General features: G+C 39.2%; 1 protein-coding gene across 7 annotated transcripts in view; it reads right to left on the bottom strand.

Moving 5' to 3' along the window:
• The window catches only part of ELOVL7 (ELOVL fatty acid elongase 7), a 92,380-nt gene that overhangs the window by 49,985 nt on the left and 15,580 nt on the right, over positions 1–26,815 (bottom strand). For 2 of the 7 annotated variants that reach the window (XM_034960053.3, XM_034960055.3), the window contains exon 2: positions 718–756. The exons of the other annotated variants lie outside the window; for them this stretch is intronic. The gene's annotated coding sequence lies outside the window, so the exon portion shown is untranslated. The remainder of the gene's footprint in view (positions 1–717; positions 757–26,815) is intronic. 7 annotated transcript variants of the gene reach the window in all.

Raw genomic sequence — 26,815 nt, 5'->3', positions numbered from 1 at the left:
TTCGGACTCTGGGAACTTGCACCAGTGGCCTCTCAGGGGCTCTCAGGCCTTTGGCCTCAGACTGAGGGCTGCACTGTTGGCTTCCCTAGTTTTGAGGCTTTTGAACTTGGACTGAGTCACACTACTAGCTTCTCTCTCTCTCCAGCTTGCAGATGGCCTATTGTTGAGACTTTGCCCTGTGAGCCAATTCTCCCTAATAAACTCTCTTTTATATATATGTATATACATATATCCTATTGGTTCTGTCCCTCTGGAGGACTCTAATACAGACTTGTGAGTTTGTCAAGTGAGATTTGAAACCATTTACTTTAGGTATGGGATTGGGTCAGTACAATTTTTCTTTTATATCCCTTATGTCAGTGGTTCTTAAACCTGGTTGAAAATCAGAATCACCCAGGGAGAGATTTGGATTCAGTTAATGTTTGGGAAAATTCTGATGGGCCAGGTTTGAGAATCTTTTCTTAATGCTTCATAAATCATTCTCAGACATGACGACACCCATGAAAACATGAGCAACAGGCATAAAATACGTGACAAAGGATTCAGTTAAAGAAGGTCACTCAGGAACGATAAGGCATCTGGGTCAAGAAGGGCAGGAATAGGAGGTGCAATCAATGCTGGAAAAGATTAATCTAGGATTTCAAAAGAACTCACAAGAGATGTGAAATATGGGGACAGATCTTTGAATCAGCACATATATCCAGGATGTAAACTAACCTTTTATATCTGGGACGACTGCTTGAAGTTCCTAAGTATCTGTGAAAGAGAAAATCACTACTATATCTTATATCTTAGTAAATTACAGAAAATTAGACCATAAGCCTTGTCATTTAGGCAAACAAAATTGATGAAGAAATGTCAAAGATACTAAACACCTAACTTTCTATTTTTCAAATGGCAATGTTACAGAATCAGGGAAGATGCTTTCATTTGCAAGTAACAGAAAACTCATAATGGCTTAACCAGTAAGGGGATATGTTTTCTCATAGTACAAGAAGTCCAAAGATATGGCAGTTCTCCTGAGTTGGCAAAATTCTCTTTTGTCATTTTTACGGAAAAAAGACAGTAGCATCCCTTCCAAATAGCACATTCTCATACACCTTTATTTAGAGCAGTGAAAGGGAACTTCTTTGTGTCTCTTTTTGGGAGCTTCAAAATCCTTCTCAATGCTCCTCCAGAGGCCCTTAAATGTCCCTTCCCAGAATTGCATCACATGCCAACATTTAAACCAAGCACTGAAAACAGCAACAACAACACTGGGACTGCAGTGATTTCTTGGTTAATCTACATTATATTTACCATCCCATCCCATCCCACAAGTCACAAGGGGAAGCACATGACCTCAGGGAGAAAGGAGAATCCCAGAATAAGGAAGAAGAGTGGGTAGCTCACATGGAAGAAGGAAGGTTGAGAGACAATGTTGGCTGTAGCCATGACACAGAGATTACTCTGCAGTGTCATTTCAAGTATAAACTGAAGCTGACAGCCTGAGCCTATCCAAGTGATCTCTACCTTTCCTGCTGATAGGTGCTCAGGATAAACTAATCTTGATTTTCGTTTAAACAAAGCATGATTAATAAGTGAATATGTTAAGTATGCCTGATAAACATACTTTGCAACACCATATAAGACTTGTTAGTGAATTATATACCTGCTATTTAGAAGTATCTTGTGCCATTGTCTCTCTGATACCCATAACACACTATAAACCTATAAACACAGACAGCATAGGGTTGGGCTACTACTTGTAATTGTTGTTATATCACTTCCATGAACTCATGTTGTTCTGATGGGTATACAACATATTTAAATAAAATAGATGTTTCCCATCCCCCAATAACAATGACATAATAGAACATATTACCACATTTTCTATATGAATTAACTCAGGCCTGTCTTTCAATCAAGTTTAAGAGTAGTCATTTCCACATCAAACAGAACCTCAAAACAAGTATTTTTACCATCCTTTCCACTCCCTACTACTCCATTATTTCATCTCAATTTTCACTTCCTCATTTTCCCTTCGTAAGGGGATTTATTAAGACTTAAATGCCTCTAGAAAAGATAATATATGTGCATGACTCACCAAAGTAATTCAGATTCCATTTCTGTTTGGCACAAGCTCTTCAGTATAATCATGACTCTTGAGTTTGAGCAGAGGCAAACAAACTAGATGTTCACTCACCAACCTCAACATGTTAACATGACAACTTGTAAGAAATGAAGGAGTCCTAGAAGCCAATGATATAGCAACAGGCCCCAGTAGAAAATACAATTCACGTAAAAACCTTAGCATGAGTGCTAAACATTGTGCTACTTAATTGTGCTTATTTTTACTCTTATTGATAATAGAGGGCCTCTGAATCTAAGCAGAGCAATCAGTATCCTTCTGGAGTCTCTGGTCCTAACTCATCATTCTATAATTGGAGAGACAGGGCAAACTTAGAAAAGAGTCAGAGAATCTTTAGGGGAAATAAAAGACCCACTGAAGTTGCCATCAAGTATAAGCTCAGTGCTAGGCAGTGCAGAATGGGAGGATAAAGACAAGGGCCCTACTCTCAGGCAGCCTCAACATGTGCAAAGAGTCTAGACTCTGGGATGAAAAAATGTGAGTAAAGAAAAGCATCTTAAAAACTGTACAGATGATAGTGACCACTGGGACCAACTGGGAAGTCTCTCTATCAGAAGAAGTGATAAGTACCCCAAAGGCAGTTTAATTCTTGTTTGTAATTTAAGTGCTAGGACTTCAATAGTCCTAGTCTCGAATAGAACAAGTGCTTAAGAAATATCTGCTGAATGAATTTTAAAATGTTGTAAACTCAGAAAAATAAGGGAAAGCAAGAGGGACAGACCAAATGCTCCATTTCTTAGGCCTTCTTCCCCACTTTTTTGAAACAAATACAAAATACTCCTCTCATTCATTTTCTCCTCAAACACAAATTAACTTTTAGGCATCTATTATTGTGCAAGAAAGTGCTAAGCAAGACACAATATTATTTTTAAAATATGGTTCCTAAATTCAAACAACTGAATCTGACAGGTAAAAGGCACCTACTCAGATTTCTACAATGCGAAGCAGAATGCAGGGGCATGCAAACAGTTCACACAGACTGCAAAAGTCTTTAGGAATGAAGAGTCACATCTGTATCCACATGTGACCTAGAAGAAAGGCATAATGGAGGAAAGTGTACATGAGCTGAGCCCTGGGAATAAAATTTCAACAGGGCAAAAATGTGCACAGCTGAGAGAAAGGAGAGGCCTGCATTGCAAGTAGAGAAAATTCATTTGCTTATTCAACCAATATTCTGAAGTATATGTTATAGGCCAAACACTTTTTTAGGTGACAATGATACAGTAGGAAACAAAACAAAAATCCTGGCTTCATGAGATTATGAAAAGTTGCAGATGTGTCTCCAAAATGTTTGTTACTACAACTTGGTAACATACAGGGCTAAGGATGGAAACAATAGCAAGATCAAGACAGGAAAGGTAGATTACAGTGGTGGCGCCTGATTCTGGAGGAACCAAAGGCCAGCCAGGCTAAATAATTTTTTTAGAGTTAGTTCTGTTGACCATGAGGAGTCATTACAGGTTTCTCAACTGAGAAATGTCTTAATCAATGTGGTGCTTTGAAAAGATTGTCTGGGTGGTGGAATCCAGGGCTGGGTAACTAAGGGTGTGGTTTAAAAGCAGGGAGAGCAATTACACAGTATTGCATCTATTGGGAAGGATCCAGCATAAGCCAGTATTGCATCCTACTGGGAAGGATCCAGCATAAGCATCACTTCCTCTGAAATGTCACTCTTGATTCAGCCAGTCAGGGCTAGGTGTGCCACTAAGGTATCCTCAAAAGAATCTGTCATCTATGGGATCACTTCCTGTATATAGTATTGCAAATCTATTCTTATCTTTTCTACTCATGAAGAGGAAAGAGACTGAGCCTCATTATGTCCATATTCCCAGGGCCTAGACCAACGCCTGGCATGTAGCAGGAAATATGTGTGATATGAGTAAATATCCAAGTGTTATGGATTGAACTGTGTCTTCCCAACATTGTATGTTAAAGTCCTAACCTCCAGTTCTTCAGGATGTGACCTTATTTGGAGAAAGAGTCTTTCCAGAAGTCATCAAACTATAATGAGGTCATTAGGTGGTCTCTAATCCACTATGACTGGGGTCTTTATAAAAAGGGGAAATTTAGACACAGACATGCACACAGGAAGAGCACCCACCTATAAGCCAAGGGAGAGGCCTGAACAGATCCTTTCCTCAAAGCCCTCAGAGAGAACCAACCCTAACAACACTTGGATTTCAGATTTCTCATCTTCAGAACTATGAGGTAATAAATATCTGTTACTTAAACTACCTAGTTTATGGCACTTTATTACAGCAGCTGTAGCAAACTAATACACCAAAGTGAAGATGTTCACTCAACTTGAAGAAAAATCCAGAATTGGAGCCCAGGATTAAGGCCAGGGTTACCTATAAAAAGAGGCAATCATTGTCATGGGAGCAGACTAAATCTCTGTGAGAAATAATATAGAAGGAGACATGGCAAAGGGCAGCACTCAGGGGACACCCATGTTTAGGAATCAGGAAGAGCAGCTGAGACAAATTTAAAGAAGCAACAGCCAGAAAGGTGCAGAAGGAAGCTGCCTGGTAGGAGCTTCAAATACTGCAAAAAAAGAAAAAGAAATGATGAAAAAAAAAGAGTAACAGAAATATATTGTCTCACAGTTCTGGATGCTAGAAGTCTAAAATCAAGTGTTGGTAGGGTTGGTTCTTTCTGAGGGCTGAAGGAACTGTTTGCGGTCTCTCTCCTTGGCTTGTGAACTGCCATCTTTATGTTCACAGGGAGGCAGCCCCTCAGGGAACACCCATGCTGGGGAAATAGAAAGAGAATCCAGGGACAAACATAAAGAAGCAAGTCAGAGAGCTGCAGAAGGGAGCTTCTACTTTGGTATTGGTAGCAGCTGCTAATACAGAAAAAAGAAAAATAAATGGTCAAAAGAAAAACTGCCCACAGAATTTCACGGAGGCAACCAAATAAGGAAGGGCTACATACAAATGTTCTAAATTGCAAAATGCTGTGGCCCAGGAAAGGGTCGGGAGCACAGTGGCATCTACAACACAGCAGGGTTCCTAACCCAACATGGCCTCTTCGCCCAGCTGCACTGGGGATGCAAAAGAGCCTGAGAATCCTCACAAGTAACCTCACATCGGAGGAGAAGCAAACAGACTAACAATCCTAATTTTGTTTTTTTTTTCTTCAGGTGGTGAATGGAACAACAGGATTGATTCTGATTATGGAAACTCCATACACTGGTGAACAGATAAAAATGCCTTAAAGGGAATGGGATGCAACCTATGAGGTGGAATGAATCTTGCTATGAATATTGAACACTACAACTCAGGTTCCTGAATTCTTTTTTTCACTTTCCATGTCCTTGGGCTACAGGAAAAAATGACTATAAACTGAAATTATCAGCCCTCAAACTATTGCTCAGTGAGAAAAAACAAACTGGCTCAAAAACACTGAGGGAAAGAGACAGCAAAGCACCCAAACTGGATCAGACCAAGTATGTGGTCTGACCAGAAGTGCCCTAATATTCATTTGATGAAAAAAAAAAATCACTAGAAAACTTTACAAATAAACTGTGAGGGGAAAGAAACCAAAGCAAAAAGGACACAGCAGACAAAAAAGAACCCAGAACAACAAAAGGTAACTAAAGGAACAAAAGGAAATTCTCCAGAAGGGTTTTGAGTTAAAAACATGTATTCATAAAATGATAAAAGAATAAAATGGGGCCGGGCGCGGTGGTTCACGCCTGTAATCCCAGCACTTTGGGAGGCCGAGGCGGGTGGATCACAAGGTCAGGAGATCGAGACCACCCTGGCTAACATGGTGAAACCCCGTCTCTACTAAAAATACAAAAAGTTAGCCGGGCATGGTGGTGGGCACCTGTAGTCCCAGCTACTTGGGAGGCTGTGGCAGGAGCATGGTGTGAACCCGGGAGGCAGAGGTTGCAGTGAGCCGAGATCATGCCACTGCACTCCAGCCTGGGCGTGAGACTCCGTCTCAAAAAAAAAAAAAAAAAAAAAAAGAATAAAATGGAATGGGAGACTGTAGAACCAATGAAACAAATTGAGGACCAAAGCTCATTAGCACACTAAAAAATAAATCAGAAACAGCCAGAAACAGAGTATTCACAGCCAAACAGTGATTTCTAGGTATAGAAGAAAACCTGAAGTGTTCAAATGAAAATGATAAAGGTTAAACCAATAGAAAAAAAAAAAGAAGGGCAAAGATGATCCTATAAAAGGGTAATTGGTCTTTCTAAAGTACACGATTCAACAAAAGAAAAAGTAACATATTCAAATACATGACAAAAAATAATTTCCTACTGACTTTATAGACAGACTGAGAAAACAAGATTGTAAGATAATCTGATGCATAACAATCAATAGCAAGACAAATCCTGGTTAAAATGATGAACTCAAAGAATAAGAAAAAATTCTTATGCATCTATGCAGAAAAATCAAATTAAAGAAATCAAAGAAAACCTAAATAAATGGTAAGTGATACCATGTTCATGGTTTGGAAAACTTAATATTGTTAAGATATCAATTCTCCTAAATTGGTGAACACAATTCCTATTAAAATCCCATATACTTAGCATATGACCCAGCAATTTTACTCTTAATATTAACCCAAGACAAAGAAATACTTATATTCATTCCAAAACTTGTACATGAATGTTTATAGTGACTTTATTCATAGTCACCCAAAATAATAAACAACTGAAATTTTCTTTGACTAATAAATGGATAAACAAACAGTGGTATATCCATTCAATGAATTACTACTCAGCAATAAAAAGAAAAAGGCTGCTGATACAACATGGATGAATCTGAACTGTATTTCTGTTAAGTGAAATAAGCCAGACTCCAAAGAATACATACTATAAAATTCATCTATGAAATTCTGGAGAAAGCTAAACTATAAAGTTGGAGAACATGTCAGAAGTTGCTGGGGTTGGAGGATGGAGGGGAGTTCATTACAAAGTGCAGCACAAGAGAATTCTGGAGGGTGATGGAAATGTTATGAGAACAAAATGGTTTTTTCTTTAAAAAATAATATTAAGAGACTGGTAAAATGTTGACAATTTTTGAGAATGGTTGATGATAGTACATGGGTGTTAATATCTACCTCTGTGTATGTCTGACAACTCTATTTTAAAATGTTTAAAAATGAAAGAAAGAAAAAGAATGTTAAGATGACAACTGGTATTGGTATGTCGAAGAATCTAAGGAAGAAAACTAGTTCTCCAGTGTTGAGTGAATATGGATGAAGAAAAAACCTACTGAATTTTGAAACTAGCTAAATTTATAAACTTCTACAGTATAATACACAGTTGGGTGGCAGAAATCAAACCCAGGCCCCAAGGAGTGAGGAGGCATTGAAAGTAGCTAGTCTTGATAAATATAAATTCATCCCAGAGGAAGGTTTGAATGGAAGGACTTCTAGAGCTTGTCTAGCTGTGACTGAGGTTCTGAAGGATTTTCCAAGAAATAGTTGGACCCAACACTCAGCTCAACTGACTTCTGGGATCACTCCCTTTCTATGACCCAGTTACTCAAGATACTTATTTATAGGAGGAAGAAAGAAGATAGTAGAGTGAAGGACAGATTTATTTCAAGGACAAAAACATCTTGAATACATTTGTAAGGCCAAGAAAAGTTGGTGGAAGAGGAGAAGCTGAAATTGCATGAGTGTTTATGTATATGCCTAAGGCAAAAGCTTTGATTTCACAGGAAATCAGAAAAAAAGTAGGAAAATAGAGAAACCATAGCCTCACATTGGAGGAGAAGCAAACAGACTAACAATCCTAATTTTTTTTTCTCCAGGTGGTGAATGGAACAACAGGGTTGATTCTGATTATGGAAACTCCATACACTGGTGAACAGATAAAAATGCCTTAAAGGGAATGGGATGCAACCTATGAGGTGGAATGAATCTTGGTATGAATATTGAACTCTACAACTCAGGTTCCTGAATTCTTCTTTTTTTCACTTTCCATGTCCTTGGGCTACAGGAAAAAATGACTATAAACAAATTATCAGCCCTCAAACTATCGCTCAGTGAGAAAAAACAAACTTTATCTTGCCTGCCTGCTTTGCATTTGTGGCCAGTGGAACTTCACTTGAGGCTTGTTAACACAAATGAATCTTTGAATGTTTTAGGTACTTAAGAAAATGGAGCATTTCTTATAGTATGAAGGAAAACATTTGTGGGCAGAAGAACTAAAAAAGCAGGTTGGCCCAGTTTAAGGAAGTACCCCTAGGATCCTCCTCCTGCTATATTTCAATACTTAACACACACCTTCATTTCCCATTCATGGGTGAGGACATGGACACTGGAATCACATACTGAAGGGAAAGGGAGATGATGAATTCATTCATTTATTAAAGGCTTTTCATGTGGATTTTTCTAAGCCCACTGCTTATCTAAATTTCTGCTTAAAAAGCTTCTACAGAGAATTCATGTTAGAAACTTTATTTTATTCAAAACTGATGATAGATTCGCCCATTACCTATACATGATTATTCTGTGGAATCAATTACTAAATTATACAAATATGCAATCCTACAGCACATTATATGTAACCAGTACTGATATTCCACTCTTGTGCTTTAGGACAGGCAGGTCAGTTTTTCAGGGCTGGCATCTGATCTGATTCATTGGACATCCATGCCACACTAGTTATTAATATTTTGGTTCTAACTCCTGCACATACCTCTATATTTGGGAGTCATTATACTGCATTTCATTTGTAGATATGTTTTACCTCACCTAGAATTTTGTAAGTTCTTGTAGGGTAGGGTGGAAGGGCTTCTTAAGCAAATTTGTATTGTGCACAGTACCGACCCAGGGGAGGTGAGTCACGGACTAAATATCCATGGCATTCGTCAATCAGTAAAGAAATTCTCATAGCTGTACTGGGCAGTAAGAAGGCCCAATTTTCTCAGTTTCAATTTTAACTTAGAAGAGTAAGTAAATAAGGTATATTTATCTGTAAATAATTCACATGACCAGGTCAACCTCTCAACTTTGTTGTCTAACTGTATTCTATTTGTGCTTCTGCCCTTTACTGAGAGGCTGTATTTATCTTCTCAAAAGATCTTCTTTACTGAGATTTGATTCTCAAAAACTTGAGGAATGTGTTTTCATTAAGGTCAGTTGTACTTTTTTTAAAAAAAAACTTTGCGAACTAGCTGCATTTTATTCATTTGAACTATGAACATTCATACCTAGAAGGAAAAAACCAGTATATAGTATGTGTGTGTTTATGCACATACTATATATATACTACTATATATAGCATAGAAGATAGTATAGTCATTAGCATACTGGGCATTCTAAGTGTTTCTCTTTATTGGCTTCAGTGTCTTTCGCAAGTAGTCCATCTGACTTATTTTCTGATAAGTAGAAGGTGTCTTCCTCTTTCCCACTACATTTTGTTAGACTAATAAATAATGACATATTCCTGAAAGGGGAAATGGAAAAGGTAAAAATAAAAATAAATAAATAATGACATACCAAGAATAAAAGATTAGAAGCTGAAAAACTGGGGCCTGTATAACTCACACAAAGGCCATCAACCTTTGTCTTCATGGATGTATGGATTAATGGGTTATTGAGGGAGTGAGTTATTTACCAGGAGAGTGAGTCTGTTATAAAAGCCAGTCTAGCCAACTCTCATGAGCCCCCTCACCATGTGATGCCCTGTACCACCTCAGGACTTTGTAGAGAGTACCACCAGCAAGAAGGCCCTCACCAGATGTAGCCCCTTGGCCTTGGACTTCCAGCCTCCAGAACTGTAAGAAATAATTTTTTTCTTATACATGACCCATTCTTTAGTATTCTCTTATAGCAACATAAAGGGTCAGACACCTAATCTCAACCTTAATCTAAGATAAATTCTAGAAAAAAAAACATAAATGAGAAATATAATTCCAGGTACAGTCGCTCAGACCTTTAACCTCAGCAATTTAGGAGGCCAAGGCAGGAGGATTGTTTGAGGCCAGGAGTTTGAAACCAGCCTGGACAACACAGGGAGACCTCATCTCTACAAAATTGTTTTTAAAAAATTAACTGGGCATGATGGCACACACCTGTTGTCCCAGCTACTCAGGAGACTGAGGCAAGAGGACCACTGAAGCCCAGTAGTTTGAGGTTACAGTGAGCAATGATTGTGCCACTGCACTGCAGCCTAGGCAACATAACAAGATCCTATCTCTCAAAATAAATAAATAAATTAAAGAAAGAAAAGGAAATATAAAGAATAAAATGTTATCTTGAGAGAAAATGAAATAGTACAATGTAACAAAGAGTTTCTTGCTGTTAAGTTTGACAATAGAGAACCAAATTTATTGCTTGGTATATATTTAATTTTCATCAGAAAATGTGTTGGAATAGAAAAAAGTTTAACTGGTTGTGACCTATGTTGTTCAATAACAATAGTGACAAGCCCTCTCTAGGCTGGAGAGGACAAGCTGCAAAATTTAATTGGGAAAAAAAAGAATAGGCATATGATAATGGAATAAGGGAAAGGAATTGTTCTTGAGTAGATATGACAGACTGTGATTTAGCATGGCAGGGATTCTGGATCACAGCATCTCTAAAGGTATTCCTCATGGAAGGTGTGACTCTTCTCAGATAACCATCTTGCTTGGTTAAAGGTTTCCTCTCTCACTGGAATTGTACACAAAGGTTGAGAACCTCCCTCTTGCTAAACCCAAAGGCTTATCCTAAGTTTTTGTCTACTCTGATCTGCCTGCAGTCCCTCATTGTTGACCTCTCCTTCCTTCTCACAGCCCTGACCTTGGCTTCCACAGTATAGCATTCATCTCACTGGCCTCAAGCCTTTCCATCATTCAGCTCTTGCTTGTTTTGTTTAGCTGGTTATTTTCTTCATACCCCTGCACTGAAGGATTTCTCCCTTCAATCCTTGGTGCTCTCTTTGCTTTCTATCTACTTGTTCCTAAAACAATGGTAATGACTCCTAAGTCTACACTCTGAACCCTAACCTTTCATCCATGCCAGAGTCCATTTTCTCCAACTGCCAATAAACATTATAATTTGGATATTCCACCATCACAGGAAGCTTAACTAATCCCAAAAGGAACTCATCTTGCCCAGCTTCTATCTTCAACCAACAGGTTTATTGATCCATCACCTTCACAGGCGTTAATGGCTTGACTTTTCTTTTACTCCAAGCCATTAGAATCATCTTTGACTGTGCTCTTTCACCTCCAACCTGTGAGCTGTTACAACCTGACTTTTCTCAAATGAAAATGTTCCCCACAATTCTCACTGCTAACAACCAGAACTTCGGTTGACACGTGTATTACTATAACTGGGCCTGGATAACTCTTGCCTCTACTCGTATATCCCTTAAATCTATGCTTAGGGTTAATCTTATTAAGAGAAAAATATAGTCCTAAAATACCACTTTCATCACCTTTTCCCCTTTCCCTATTCTAAATTACATCAAGTCCCAAGTTCTCAGCTCCACTATCTGACTCCACTCTTCTCATTCAACACTCCCTACTGCCCTCCAATGTAAAAATCTCTATTTCCCTTCAGTAAGTTATTTCTCACCTGCCCCCATTCCTCCCTCCCAATCTCAGAAGTCATCAACTCTTTGTTTTTGTTTATATCAAATTTTTTTTTTCAGTTAACAGAAACAGGGATTGTTACTTCAGAGAACACTTGTTGAAAGACCACTAGCCTGGTTGTAGTACAAAAAGGATTTGCAAAGAGGGGAAGCAGGAGATAAACTCGACAGGTAGATTGGGGCTGACTAAGAAGGTCCCTAAGGGCAAGTGCATCACAGTCTCTTCTCTTAGATAGTTAGCTGTCAGGCAAACACACTGAAACAATCATCAAATTATGATAAAGCCCAGACAAGCAAAACAAAATACGAAGATCTCCCTTGTGACCACCATGTATGAGATTTGTAAGAACAAACATTTCCTGCCATGGGAACTTTGCCACTGTGTGCCTCAGATGAAAGCAGTTCCTCTGCTTTCATACATTAACCAAGAGATTCAAAAGCAAGGTGGCAACAAGAACGAACTCAGCTAAGCTACTTCTCTGACAAAGGTCGGAAAGACTTTTCTCAGTTGCCCAAATCAGCCTGTGCCAACCTGGAATCCTCATTATTGAAATCTTTTGCAAAAAGAAAGCTGTCTTGATGAAAGTTTTAAAAATCGGTGGTTCTGAAAAGAATAAAATTTTCATAATGAGTTATTATGAAATCTGTGAAATGGGTCAAAAATGCATAAGGAAGAAGCAGAACCACAGATGACAATCAGCCTTCTCATCCAGCCTCAGTAGTCATCTTGGAGTATTGCTCAAAAGTCAAAGAGGTGTTAACAGATTCTGTGAGGAGATTGCAGAGTTTTCTTGAAACAAAGGGATCTGACCCAGCATACCACAAGCAGTACAACTAGGCACATCCCCTGAAACCAACTATTGTCTCTACTTCTTGAGGCAAGGGAGTATAGTGAGTTGCTACCCAAGTTATCCAAGAGAATAACAATAACGCCCACTAACTGAAGGCTCTGGGTCACGTACTGTGCTAGGTGTTCCACTGACATTATCACATTCAATCTTCCTAGAAGCTGTATCAGAGAAATACCATTATCTTTATTCTACAGATAAGGAAACTGAAGCTCAGAGAAGTTAAGGAACTTGCCCCAGATCACACAGTTATTAAGCTGTAGAGGAAGTGTTCAAAGTTCAGGGTTCCACTCTATGCTCGTCATGATAGCACACAGCTTCCCAGTGTGAAGGGCAGTAAGAAGAACAAGATGGTGAAATGAATTTCATCAATCAACCAACATTTATTAACACCACACTAAGCCCTATGCTGGGCTTAATTGTGAATGGTAAGCAGAAAATACAGGGCTGGAGACTCACCTCCACCCCATCCCCATTTACTGCTCCTAAAATCCCTATTCCATGAAAAACATCACATGAACTACATTGCAGCTAATTGCCAGGAAACTATAAGAGGACCCTAACAAAGCATATGAGCTGATAGTCTTAAATTCAAAGCATATACAGAATTTTAAGTGGTAGCCTTTAAACATATGCTACCAAGCTAATGAATAATGAACTGAAATCAATACTACTATTATACAATAATCGGTCCACATTACTTTCTGTAACAAGTGTGATTTTAATTGGATTAAGGAATTTGTAGCATGTTTTCCCTCTAAATAACCCACACGAAAATACTTATCATTCTTTAAATGTTTTTGTTCACTTCCTCCTATATGGGAACATAAAACTATGGAAAATACTAGCAAGAATCACAGCTTGGAAAGAATTTTAGGATTACCTAAATCTAAATAACCTAAATATACACTAAATCTACTACTTACATTCAGGTAATGAAATAAGCAGATGAGTATTTCATTTTCCTTTAGCATCACTCAGAGTGAAATCAGAAAAACCTTGCAGAAGTTATCTACTTTTGCTTAACCCTTTCATTAAAAAGTAGGAAGTAAACATGAACATCACATTGTAAATCTCAAATACACGCAATAAAATTTATTTATTTTATAAATAAATAAAATTTATTTATTTATTTTTTTGAGACAGAGTCTCGTTCTGTTACCCAGGCTGGAATGCAATGGCACGATCTCAGCTCACTGCAACCTCTGCCTCCCGGACTCAAGCGATTCTCCTGCCTCAGCTTCAAAAATAGCTGGGATTGCAGGTTTGCGCCACCATGCCTGGCTAATTTTTCTATTTCTTTTTAGTAGAGACGGGGTTTCACCATGGTGTTTAACATTTATTTTAAAAATAAAATAAAAATGGTGAAAGTCTTTAGGTTTGCTAAAGCCAAGATGGAATAGTAGAGTTATGATGTAGCTCACAAGTTATGGTAGTTTTTATCTGAGGTCAATGGAGTGAAAAGACGTCTCAGGCAGATCTGAGGCATGTCCTGGAATGGTGTGGAATAACACTAGTAATCAAAAGACCAGAACCTGGGCTTGAGCTCTGCCAACTTGCTGTGACTGGATATCGGAACAACTTTAATCTTTGAGTCTCTATTACCTACAAAATGGAGATAATGTATGTCATTTAGAAGAGTTTTGGGAAGGGCCAGGTGTGGTGGCTCATGCCTGTAATCCCAGCACTTTGGGAGGCCAAGGCAGCTGGATCACTTGAGGTCAAGAGTTTGAGACCAGCCTGGCCAACATGATGAATCCCCGTCTCTACTAAAAGTACAAAAATTAGCCGGGCATGGTGGCAGCCCCTGTACTCCCAGCTACTCAGGAGGTTGAGATAGGAGAATTGCTACCAGGATTCAGAGGAGACGGAAGTTGCAGTGAGCCGAGATTGCATCACTGCACTCCAGCCTGAGCAACAGAGCGAGACTCCATCTCAAAAAAAAAAAAAAAAAAAAAAAAGAGTATAGGGAGGATTAATTGGTTACCCATAAGCACTACATAGTCTAAAGACTTTACCTGAATAGATTGGGATCAATAAGACAAGGTGAACTCCTGGAGGGCAAAGAATAAATGTTATTTACCTACACCCCACCACAACCCACAATACCACACAGTTCTAGCCAAATAGGCCAAATTACACTATAAACGGATTTTTGACACAAAGTCAGCACTGGTTATTTCAACATGTGGCCCTTGGAAAAATGTACAATGATAATGCCATGGCAGCTTCTCTTCCAGTTGATACTTTAAATATTTAAGAAATTAACCAGTAGATGCAGGAATTAGTTCATAGTAGATACACATGCATTTTAAATTATTGGGGAAAATACAGATTATTCAACAAATTATGTGAGGATCAATGGGTAGCCAACTGGAAAAAAAATTAATTGAAATCCATATCTCATATTAAAACAAATTTCAGATAAATACAAAATTCAAATGTAAAAATGAAATTATAAAAATACCTGGTGTTTGGGGAAAACTGAATGAAAATTACACAGATCTCTCTGTAGTAATCTTGCAACTTTTTGCGAATCTATAATTATTTCAAAATTAAAAGTTAAATAATTGGTAAACCTGAGCTAATTATTTTATAATACTGGAATGAGGCAGGATTTTCCAACAATGACACAAAACATAGAAGTCACAGATGTAAAGATTAAACATGACCACTTTAAATATTTATACAGTGAAAAGCTTAAGCACACAAAATCAAAAGAGAAATCAAACTGAAAGGAAAACATAAGTATCTCATATCCCAAAAGGTTACTTTCTCTAATATATAAAGGCTTTCAACAAATGAAAAAAAAAAAACAACATTTCTCAGCAGATAAATGAAAAAAAGATACAAAAAACAGAGGGTTTACAGAAAAGGAAATACATATAGCTCTAAAATGTATTCAAAAAGATGCCCAATGTTACTCAACAATGTGACAAGTGCAAATTTAAATTAGAGTGAAATATCATTTTACTTATCAGATTGGCCAAGACCATAAAGTCTGATAACACACTTTGTTAGTCAAGGTCTGGAGAAACAGGCACTCTCAGACATTGCTGATGGGAATGTGAACTGGTACAACCTCTATGGGAGTGATTTGGCAATATCAACTATAAAACAAATGGTGTGTGTGTGTGTATATATGTGTATATATATATGTATATATATTAGTATATATATTAGTTTATATTTGTATATATGTATATTAGTATATATATTAAGTATATATACACATATATACACACACACCATATATATACACACCATATATATACACATCATATGTATATACCATATATATACACACACACCATATATATATACCATATATATACACACACCATATATATATACCATATATATACACACCATATATATGTATGTGTGTGTGTGTGTATATATATATATATATATATATATACTTGCATGAAAGATACACACAGGAGATTTTTTTATTGTAGCAATCTTTTAATAGCAAAAGAAGTGGAAACAATCCAAATGTCCACCAATATGAAACTTGTTTAAAAAAACTGGTATATTTGAACAATGGAATGCTATGCCTTAAAAAAAGAATAAAGTTATAAAAAGGGCCAGGTGTGATGGCTCACATCTGGAATCCCGGCACTTTGGGAGGCCGAGGCAGGTGGATCACTTGAGGTCAGGAGTTCGAGACCAGCCTGGCCAACATGATGAAACCCTGTCTGTACTAAAAATACAGAAATTAGCTGGGTGTGGTGGCGGGCGCCTATAATCCCAGCTACTCTGGAGGCTGAGGCAGTAGAATTGCTTGAACCTGGGAGGCGGAGGTGGAAGTGAGTCAAGATTGCACCACTGTGCTCCAGACTGGGCAACAGAGTGAGGTTCCATCTCAAAAAAAAAAAAAAAAAGTTATTAAAAGAATAAAGGAATGAAATAGCTTTACCTATGCTGCTATGGAATAATCACTAAAATATATAATTAATGCCAGACACAAGACAAATACTTCCTTGTATGTGCACAGATCTCTGGAAAGAGTAATAAGCAACTGTAACACTGGTTACTTGAATAAAGTTAAAAATGAAAGCAATGATAAGATACATGTAGTAATGGTTCCTAAATTTTATGGCCATACATAGAAGGAAGTAAACTAAACAGTAATTATAATAATTACTCACATTTACTGAGAACTTGGTACAGGGCTTGAAGTTATAGCTTACTAAAAACAGATAATACACTACACAGAGAAGAAAACATCAACACAAGACAAACGTATCAGTAGACAGCATGGATTTAAGAAAACTTGAGGCTGGGCATGGTGGCTCACGCCTGTAATCCCAGCACTTTGGGAGGCTGAGGCGGGTGGATCACGAGGTCAGGAATTCGAGACCAGCCTGGCCAACATGGTGAAACCCCGTCTCTACTAAAAATACAAAAAAATTAGCTGGGCATGGTGGTGGGCACCTGTAATCCCAGCTACTCGGGAGGCTGAGACAGGAGAATCATTTGAACCTGAGAGGCGGAGGTTGCAGTGGGATGAGATATTGTGCCACTGCACTCCAGCCTGGGCAACAGGGAGAAAGAAAAAGAAGAGAAGAGAAGAGAAGAGAAGAGAAGAGAAGAGAAGAGAAGAGAAGAGAAGAGAAGAGAAGAGAAGAGAAGAGCAGAGCAGAGCAGAGCAGAGCAGAGCTTGATATAGACCTCAATATACTAAAAACGAACTGACAGAAATCAGGTGTTATCTTTGTATCTCACTTTCTTCCTCATTTCCCAACCTAGCATAGACTCTTTTAAAAAAGCAGCTACTCAAATGTTTATGAATTAATGAATGAATGACTACTAGTTGAATAGATGGGATAGGTGGATAGACAGATGGATGAGATGGACAATGTACTGACGGTTAGAAGAAAGAGTGAAGTTGAAGGGTCGTGATCTATCTCGGTTCCCATTCCCATCTGACACTGGGCAAATTCAGTCTTCTTTTGCTTCCCTGTACAAATGAGAGGTGCTACAATGCATAAGTGTTTAAGAACCATGATCATAGGCTGGGAACGGTGGCTCATGCCTGTAATCCCAGCACTTAGGGAGGCCGAGGTGGGTGGATCACCTGAGGTCAGGAGTTTGAGACCAGCCTGGCCAACATGGTGAAACCCCGTCCCTACTAAATATACAAAAATTAGCTCGGCGTGGTGGCAGGCGGGCGCCTGTAATCCCGGCTACTCAGGAGGCTGAGGCACAAGAATCACTTGAACCTGGGAGGTGGAGGTTGCAGTGAGCCGAGATCGAGCCACCACACTCCAGCTTGGGTGACAGTGAGACTCTGTCTCGAGAGAAAAACAAAACAAAACAAAAAAAACCACGAGCATAATGCCTACATGACTTGGTGGATAATTACTATTGTAGTAGAAAAATGATGCTCTCCCCTCCGCACCTAATATGTCCAAAAGGGTTTCTACAGATGTAATTAAATGTATAGACCTTAAAATAGAGATTTACCCTGGAATATCATGGTGGGCCCGATGTAATCAAATGCATCCTTAAAAGTAGAGAACTGTCTCTGGCTGGAAGAAGGAGGATTTGAAGCATGAATATTCAGTGCAACTTTGCTGGCTCTGGGATGGACTGGCCCACATTCAAGGACTGGGGAGAGGTTCCTAGAAGGTAAGGGTGGCCTCTGACAGACAGCCTGGAAACAGGAACCTCTGTCCTACAGCCACAAAAAAAGTAAATCCTGCCAACAACCTGAATGAGCTTAGAAATGGATTCCAAGCTCCCATTGGAGCTCCAAATGGAGCCTCCTAATAAGAGCCCAATTGACCAACACCTTAATTGGGCCTTGTGAAACACAGAGCAGAAAAACCAGCTGTGCCAACCTGGAATTCTGACCTACAGAACTGTGAGATAATACATTTGTGTTATTTCAATGAACTTAAAAAGTCTGTGGTGGTTTGTTATGGCAGCAATAGAAAACTAATACACTATCTTTCGGTTTAGTTTAAGAACCATTTGTTAAGCCTGTTCCACATGCCAGGCCCTGTGACCAGTGTCTGGGATAGAAAAACGGGTACACATTCTCAAGGAGCTCATAAGTACTTCAGCCCAATGGACAATTCTATGCAAGAAGTTAGCACAAAGCACTACAGGAACACAGAAAGGCACCTAACTGGTACGACATCTTTAGACTCTTGACTTCTCACTTCTTCAACACCCTCCCCTTCTATTATTCATTCTCCCAATGAGTTGGACCATGAACCTGATCACAAATCAGAAACGGTGAGCCATCCTTAAACTCCACTGACCCCTTAAGACCTGTGGTGTATGCCATCTTTATATTTCTCCTAAAAGTCCCTTCCCCTTTCCTTCAACTCCACTTCCTCCCCTCAACCCCTGACTGCTACTTCCTGAGCTTTATCATCTCTTGGCCACACACAGAAGGAAGTGAACTAATAAGTTTGTCTACTGATAAGTCTGTCTTGTGTTGATGTTCTCCTGTCTGCCTAGTGAATTATCTGTTTTTAGTATGCTGTAGCTTTAAGCCCTATACAAAGTTCTCGGTAAATTTGAGTAATAATTATAATTACTGCCTAGTTCACTTCCATCTTTGTGTGGCCAAGATTACTGAAATCACCTTTCAACTAACTTTCCTAAATGAACAGCCATCCATTGTACACAAGGCCACCAGAGTCATCTTCCCAAGGATTAAAGCAGTCACACCATGCTCTACTTCAAAATCCTTCAAAGTCTGCCTACGGTTACTAAAAAGTCTAACTCTGTGGTGACGCTTAGCACCCTTCTAATCTCTAGCAGAGAAAAACTGTCCCTGCTGGACTTCTAACCCCAATTCCTAGGCAGGGTCTGGCACATGGTTGACTTCCAAAAAGTATTCGCTGAACGAATGATCTCAACCCCACATGACTCTCTAGCTTCATCTCTTGCCTTACAGCAACCTTTTCCACTATGTCCCCTCTATCCTCCAACTCAGCAAGCCCAAGTGCTCCTCCTTCCCCCTCTATCTATGCTCCAGTTTCTCTTCATGACTAAAAATCCTTGTTCGGCTGGCTGGGAAGCCTAGCTCACTTTTTATAATTCTGCCTTCCTCTAACATGCTTTCTGTTCCCCTTACAGCTAAACCACCCAGGCAAACTGTCCAGTCTCTTCTGAGCCCCTGACATAAGCTGTCCCCTCTTCTACCATGGCATCTATAGCAAACACTCTAGGGCAGTGGCCTGTGACTGGTGCTGACGCACAAATGGTTTCTTACTAGATTGGTACCAGCTAAGTCCAGAAATCAAGTGTAAGCATTTAGAAATGTTTATAGCAATTTGACATTGCTGTGACATCCAAGTATGTGATGCTTGTTGAACAAGGCATAGACCAGTTCAAGTGTTGCTGAATTTGTGAGGTGAGTCACATGTGGTGCAACCTGCATATTCACTATGTGCAATAGGACCATTTACTGATCCACGATAGGGAAAAAAAGAAAAAAACAAATTAAAAACCCAGTTGGTCTATCACCACAGATAGTTTGAGAAGCACTTCTCTAATGCCTTCAGGTGTGTTCTTACCTTCCTCCTTTTGGGAATGTTGTTTGCTGCCTGGGACAATGCAACAATGCAAATGTCTAATAAATATCAGTGAATAAATAAATGAAGATGTGAATGATAAGAAGGTTTGTGAAAGATGTGAGACTGAGCTATTTCTTGGTGAACAGTAGGAATTGGGTACTTTGGGGTTGTAGGATGGGCAAATGCACTGAGAAAGGAGTGCAAATGAGGAAGAGTGTGAAAGACACTGCATAGGCAATAGGAAGTGCTGAAAAGGTGAAATATTATTTATAAGCTCGATATGTAAAAGAGCTCAACCACACAGGTCACCAGAGTGCTACCCACTGAAAACCCCAAGCCTGTACCAGAAGAATCCCCTTAGTGCAAGCTTTAGCTATAGGCAAATCAGCTATGCAAAGGATGAATGTGATGGGTGAGCCTAAGAGCAAGAAGACCGAGTGGGGTTTAATTCCATCATCCCAATGAGAAATCATTATAGGCCTGAACAAGGGCAGAGATAGTTTGGTAAAGTAAATCCCAATGTGACAAGCCCAGGGGACAGTCAGGTGGAGATGTTTAGCAGGCACTTGGGAGGAAGGTCAAGGCTAAGGATACAGCTTTTGGAACTTCACATCTAGATGGTGATGAAAACCACAGTAATAGATGCATGAGAACAACAGTGGTCTAAAGACAAACGCCTGGAGAATACCATCACTTAAGGGGAGGGCCAAAAGATGGAATCTCACAAAGAAGACAAAAAAAGAAAGAGTCAAAAAGACATGAGGAGAACTCAGTACGTGCAGGATCATGAAAACAAAAGTGGGAAAAATTCTGAAGAGGGAGGCAGGGATGAATAGGGTCAAATGCATCAGAGAGCTTCAGTGCATAGAGTGGAATGGTCTTCAGCAAATTCAGTCAACCTGGAAGCCTCTGTGACTGGAAGGAAGGAGAAATTAAGCAATGATAAGGCTGAAGCCAAAATGCAAAGGCAGTGATTAATAGCAGGCATTGAACAGGTCTTGTTCACGAAGCCTGGTGGTGAAGGCTAGAAGAGAAGAAGGAGAGGCAAAATCAAGCTTTATTAGTCTTAAGGTGATAACTGTTGGAGTATTTTTACAGTGAGGGGATGAAGTAATAGAGAGAAACAAGAAGGAACAACCCATGAAGGTCTAGAGGAGAAAATGAGGGGGATGGTCAGAAGCCCTGCAAGGCAGCATTCTCCCTCCACTGGAGCAAGGGTGATACCTCCTCCGAGAAGGAAAACGGGAAAGAAGGGCGTGAAATAGATGAGTTAGTAAAGGGGAGGAAGCCTTCTCCAGATCCTAAGTCTGGATTAGGGCCCTTCCTACATGCGCCCATAGCATGTACCATGTCCAGTAATTGCCTAATTGACCTGCCTGGATGCAGGGATAGACCATAAGCACCAGGAAGGCACGGACTATAACTGTCCCATTTACCACTCTATGTCCCATGCCTACCACAGTGCCTGGCTTATCTAAGCCCTAATTAAATGTATAGTTGACTAAATGGGGACTAAAAATTAAAGAGGATTCACCAATAGATGCTTCAATTTTTCCAGCAAGTAGGAGGTGGGATCAATTGCCAAGGGTTTATAAAACGGAGTTAGGTAGAGGGTTTTTTAGAGATTAGTGAAAGAATAGAATAGCTTTTCAGGGAAATGGAAACTGAAAATCCTTCAAGAACAAGTTTAAAGTAGTGGTTCTCAATCTTAGTTGCACATTAGAATCACCTAAAGAACATGAGTAACTACTGATGCTTGGGTCCTGCCTCCAAATTTCAGATTTAACTGGTCTCCGTAGCCTGGGCTCCAGGATTTTTTTAAGTTCCCAGATGATTCTAATATGCAGCCAAGATTGAGAGTCACTGAGTGAAAGACTTAAGTAATGCTGGTCAGGATTGAGACAAGACTGGAAACCATGAACTGATCCATTTACCATTTTACCCAGTTTTCCACCATACTGTTCAGCTATCTGGGTATCCCTGCAGAGGATTACTGTAGGATTAATTTGGAATTAGGGCTTTACCAGGTAAATATGGAAGTAGGATAAATAAAAAATTCAGACACTACCTGGGTATCCGTGCAGAGGACTACTGTAGGATTAATTTGGAATTAGGGCTTTGCCAGGAAAATATGGAAGTAGGATAAATAAAAAATTCAGACACCAAGGGAAAATTATAGTCTCTGAGAGAGTGAAGAGAGGGAGGTATAAGAGAGCTGAACAGCCAGAGACCTTTACAGTGCTGTAAAGGTTATCACAGTTGAGTCAGACAAGGAACTTTAAGGCCGCTCACAAGTCGGCATTTGAAGGGACGTGGAAGTCTCCCAGAGCAACAGCAGGAGTAACGATGGAGAAACGTCAAAGTCTCTAAGGCATGTGGGATTGAAGCGAAGAACAACAGACAAAGAAGACTAAGAAAGGCAGAGGCAACAAAGCCCAACAGTGAGATGTTCAAAAAAGGAGAGTTTTGTTTCATTTTCCTATGGAAGTGAAAAAGTAACAGTTAGATTCAAATGTGGCAATGGATAGATAGGGGAATCCTGGCCAGTCCACCCAGATCTTTAAATATGGAAGAAAACCTCCATTTCTTTCTACATAAAATTCATGAACAAATCCTGACACCCCTATCTTCTAAATATATTCTAGAATCCAACTACTTTACTTTAATGGTGGCCCAAGCCACTGTCCTGTCTTACCCGGATTGCTGCAGTAGCCTCTAAGCTGGTCTCCCTGACTTCATCTTTGTCCCTCTTTAATGTCTTCCTCAAGTTAAAAACAACAAAACAAAAACTCAAGTCATGTCCCTTCTCTGTTTAAAATGCACCAATATTTTCCCACCTCACTCACAATAAAAGTCAAAGTTCTTATAATGGGCTCCACGGCCTTACATGATCTGGGCCCTGACTACCTCTCTGACCTCTGACCTTTCCTTCTTCTTCTTTTTTTTTTTTTTGAGACAGAGTCTCACTCTGTCACCCAGGCTGGAGTGCAGTGGTGTGATCTCGGCTCATTGCAACCTCCACATCCTGGGTTCAAGTGATTCTCCTGCCTCAGCTTCCCAAGTACCTGGGACTAAAGGCACACACCCAGGCTGGTCTCAAACTCCTGACCTGAAGTGATCCACCCAAAGTGCTGGGATTACAGGTGTGCGCCACCATGCCCAGCCTCACTTCTCATACTTAGCTTCAGCTGCATTGATCCCCTTGTCCTTCCCTGAACACACCAAGAATGCCCTGCCTCAAGGCATTGGAAATCACTGTCCCCACAACCTATAGTTCTTTTCCTCCAGATATCTGCCACAGCTTACTCCTTCACTTTCCTCAGATCCCTGCTAAAATGTCACCACTCCACCAACGCGCACTTCCCTTACCTTGCTTTATTTTTCTGCATCGTACTTTTCAGTGTTACATATATTTATATGTATTTCACCAATATTCTAAATTTACTTGTTTACCATCTGGCCCTCTCTGCCCCCAAGAATGCGCTATAATATAAGCTGCTTAGGGGCAGGGATCTTCTTCTGTTTTGTGCACTCTTACCTCTCTGGCACCTGAAAGAGTGCTTGACATGTAACAGACACCGAAATATTTGTTGAATGAATGGATGGATGAACCTTCTCATAAGCAGTGTATGGGCCTGAGGTTGAGGGAAAGAGCAGTGATTCAGTTATATTTGGAAAATGATGAGACTGGGGATACAAGAGAGCTGGAACGCCATGGAACACCAGTCTCAAAGAATAAAGGACAGAGCTGAAAGTATGGTTAGTAGTAACAGGAGCCAATAGAAAGGCTATAATACCCAGTAAAGGGTTTCTCTTTTGGTCAGTAACCAAAAATTACAAGAATGAGAGGAAGGGTGGGAATCCATAGCCTTAAATACCCTGCCTTGAGACAAGCAAGAATTGGCAGTCATAGGTTCAGTCCAAGTAGGGACAGGAATAGGGCATGGAGCCCCATCTGGGGAAGGAATGCCCAGGGGTGGACAGGCAGGGCACATGGACTGATGAATCCTATAGAGAGCAAAAAGCATAATGGTCTTTCCTATTACAAATCTGAACACAGGGGAGGTATTACAGTACATATACACCAAATAGTACGTATCTATAAAATGTACAGGTAAGCCAGAAAGGGAGGAAAAATAAATGGTACTCAAGGAGAGGGGTGGTTAAGAAAAGTAACCAACAGTAAGATCAAATTAATTCCTCCTGTTTTGTATTTATGAGTACAGTTCATTTATCCAGCCTCATCTTCTAATGCAGTGTTTCATAAAAGTATTTTAGATAACTGAAATGCTTATCTCTAGGTGTAATCAAAGATACACCTGCCCAGATACACCTGTATCTGTGATTCTGATTTTTTTTTACTGTAAAACATTTTTTTAAAGATTTCAATCATCTTATAACTGAACTTTTCTGGATGATTCAGGGATACTATTAAGACAACAGTATCATAGCAGTGTCCTCCGGGACTACCCCTATTTATGGCTATGGATCTTTGCCCTGCACTAAAAGTTCCAAATTGCAAGGCATTTCTAATGCCAGTGCCTGTTTTTTAACAAATTTCCTGTCTCCTCCCTATCAGTTTGTTAGCTACTGCTCTTCTTACTGTTTGTTACTAGCATTCCTGTTTCTACAAAATCTCACTCATTCTAATTTGTTTTCCCTAATATGCTATGGGATGGGAAATGAGAAAAACAACAACATTGGAATGTTTAAAATAGTGCTAAATGGGTGAAGATTAAAAACCAGGGGGTTTCCCTCTGGGTGGAGCACAGATGTACTCAAAAGACTTTGGGACATTGTTTTCTCTGCTTGGGGATAATTTCTCTGCTTACTCATTTCCAGAAACATTTTAGGTACTGAAACTTCATGATAAATGGCCTCTGGGTTAGCAGACTGTATTTGTATCCATACTACTTTCTTCAGTACAGTTAGACTAAAACGATTGTTATTAAGGTGTCTCAATTCTCTTTAACAAATTAAACATGAACACAGATTCAGAACAACAGAGGATCTTCATTTATTCCATGTCTGCAAAAAATATCTCTAATTGAGAACGAAATGTATAATTTAGTTATTTTAACTGAAGAAAACATTTTCCCAGGGAAAGTGTAGTTACACACCTAAGCTAGTAGAGAAATTGATTTAATGCATAATCTGTGTAGACATTTGCAATACAATATTGCTAAAAATATCATCACTTAATTTTTAGGTTACGTAATTTTGATATGAAGGAAAAGATGCCAGAAAAAACTTAGACTAATATTTCCTTCCACTATCTATCTGGATAATATATAGTTTAATTCAATATTTCCTCAATGTAGGTTCCTCCAACTATGGCCCTTTCAAACAACAGCTGAACATCAACAAACAAAAATTGTAGAAAATGCGAAACTAAAACAATGACTACCCTATAAAAGCTGTCACGTCAAATATTTACAAATATCTTTCTAGGTAAACATAGAAAAACATTTTCTTCTAGACAATTTTATACAAGGTACTCAAATACCATGGATTTTCTTCCTAGTTAGTTGGGAGTAGGAAAGAAATCCTGGTTATTCTGGCTGGCTTTAGCTACTATAATGAGATTTCATACATTTGATGTTTGAAATAGCCCAATAATTTCTAAACCTTTAAATGCCCCATCATGAAAGAATTGCCCAGAAGAGTGAAAAGTCTCAAATTCTACAAATGAGCATGTAATTTATTAACTTAACCTGCAATGATTAATAGGGAATAGAAATAAAGGAACTTCCATGATCACAACCAACACATGCCCTTGCCCTAGTTTCCCCAGGTGACCAGTTTTGGTACCACAACCCACCTGCGGTACAGGACCCAACCTTGGCCTCCCATCCTTCCTGCACACCCAGACTCTCTCCTTCTTCACCTTTCTTTCACTCTTTCTGCCCTTCTCACTCCTTTCCATCCACAGAGGCACACCCCCGTCTAGGCTCTGTGCTGGACCAAGTCCTCAATTTCCCCCATTTTACACCCCTAGTTCCCTCTCCCCTAACAGTGTGTCGAGGCAGCAATGTGAATCCCCAGCTCAAAGCACCTCTCACCAGGACCTTTGTCTTTTCAGAACCCTCTAGCAATTTGTTAGTGGAGTCTGGAACCCAGCTGGAATTCCTGCTCATGGGCTTCATTAACAGGACCCCTTTTACCCCTCACCCTCACCTCGCACTCTGATTCCTGATAAACTAATCTTTCAGCCAAGTAAACTTTTTTGCTGCTCCCTGCATTCTCTCTGTTACACCCTCATATGGTAAAAATTATAATAGGAATAAATTATGCAGAGACGTGGAGGATTTAGCACTTTTCATTAAAAATTAACATATATCTTTAAGAGCACAAAAATTATTTCTACTACTGAAATTCTAAGAATAAATGGATTTTCTCTGCTTTATTAATTTAACAAAGTATATACCTAACAGCTCATTTTTACTTTACTTCAGGTAAAGTATTTATAGCTTTAGAAAAATATATTAACTGTATCATAGTATAGAACCTTATGGAAACATGTCACACCGCTGACTTTTATGTATCCAGTTCATACTTTTTCCCTGCGCTAAGCCCAGAAATGCATAGGAGATTTTTTAAAAAATCATTAGGCATAGGTGAACACTGCATTTTGAATTTAAACCATGAGAATAAAGAAATAGCAAAGTTATTAAAATATAAAATGACAGATTGTTTACTAATGTATTAATAGTTATGCATAGCTAAATAAGTTACTTGTATTGTT

The sequence above is a fragment of the Pan paniscus genome, chromosome 4, assembly GCF_029289425.2.
Source record: "Pan paniscus chromosome 4, NHGRI_mPanPan1-v2.0_pri, whole genome shotgun sequence".
Taxonomy (NCBI): Eukaryota; Metazoa; Chordata; class Mammalia; order Primates; family Hominidae; genus Pan; species Pan paniscus.
The sequence above is the reverse complement of the archived record's forward strand: the minus strand, read 5'-3'. Positions and strand labels throughout refer to the sequence as shown.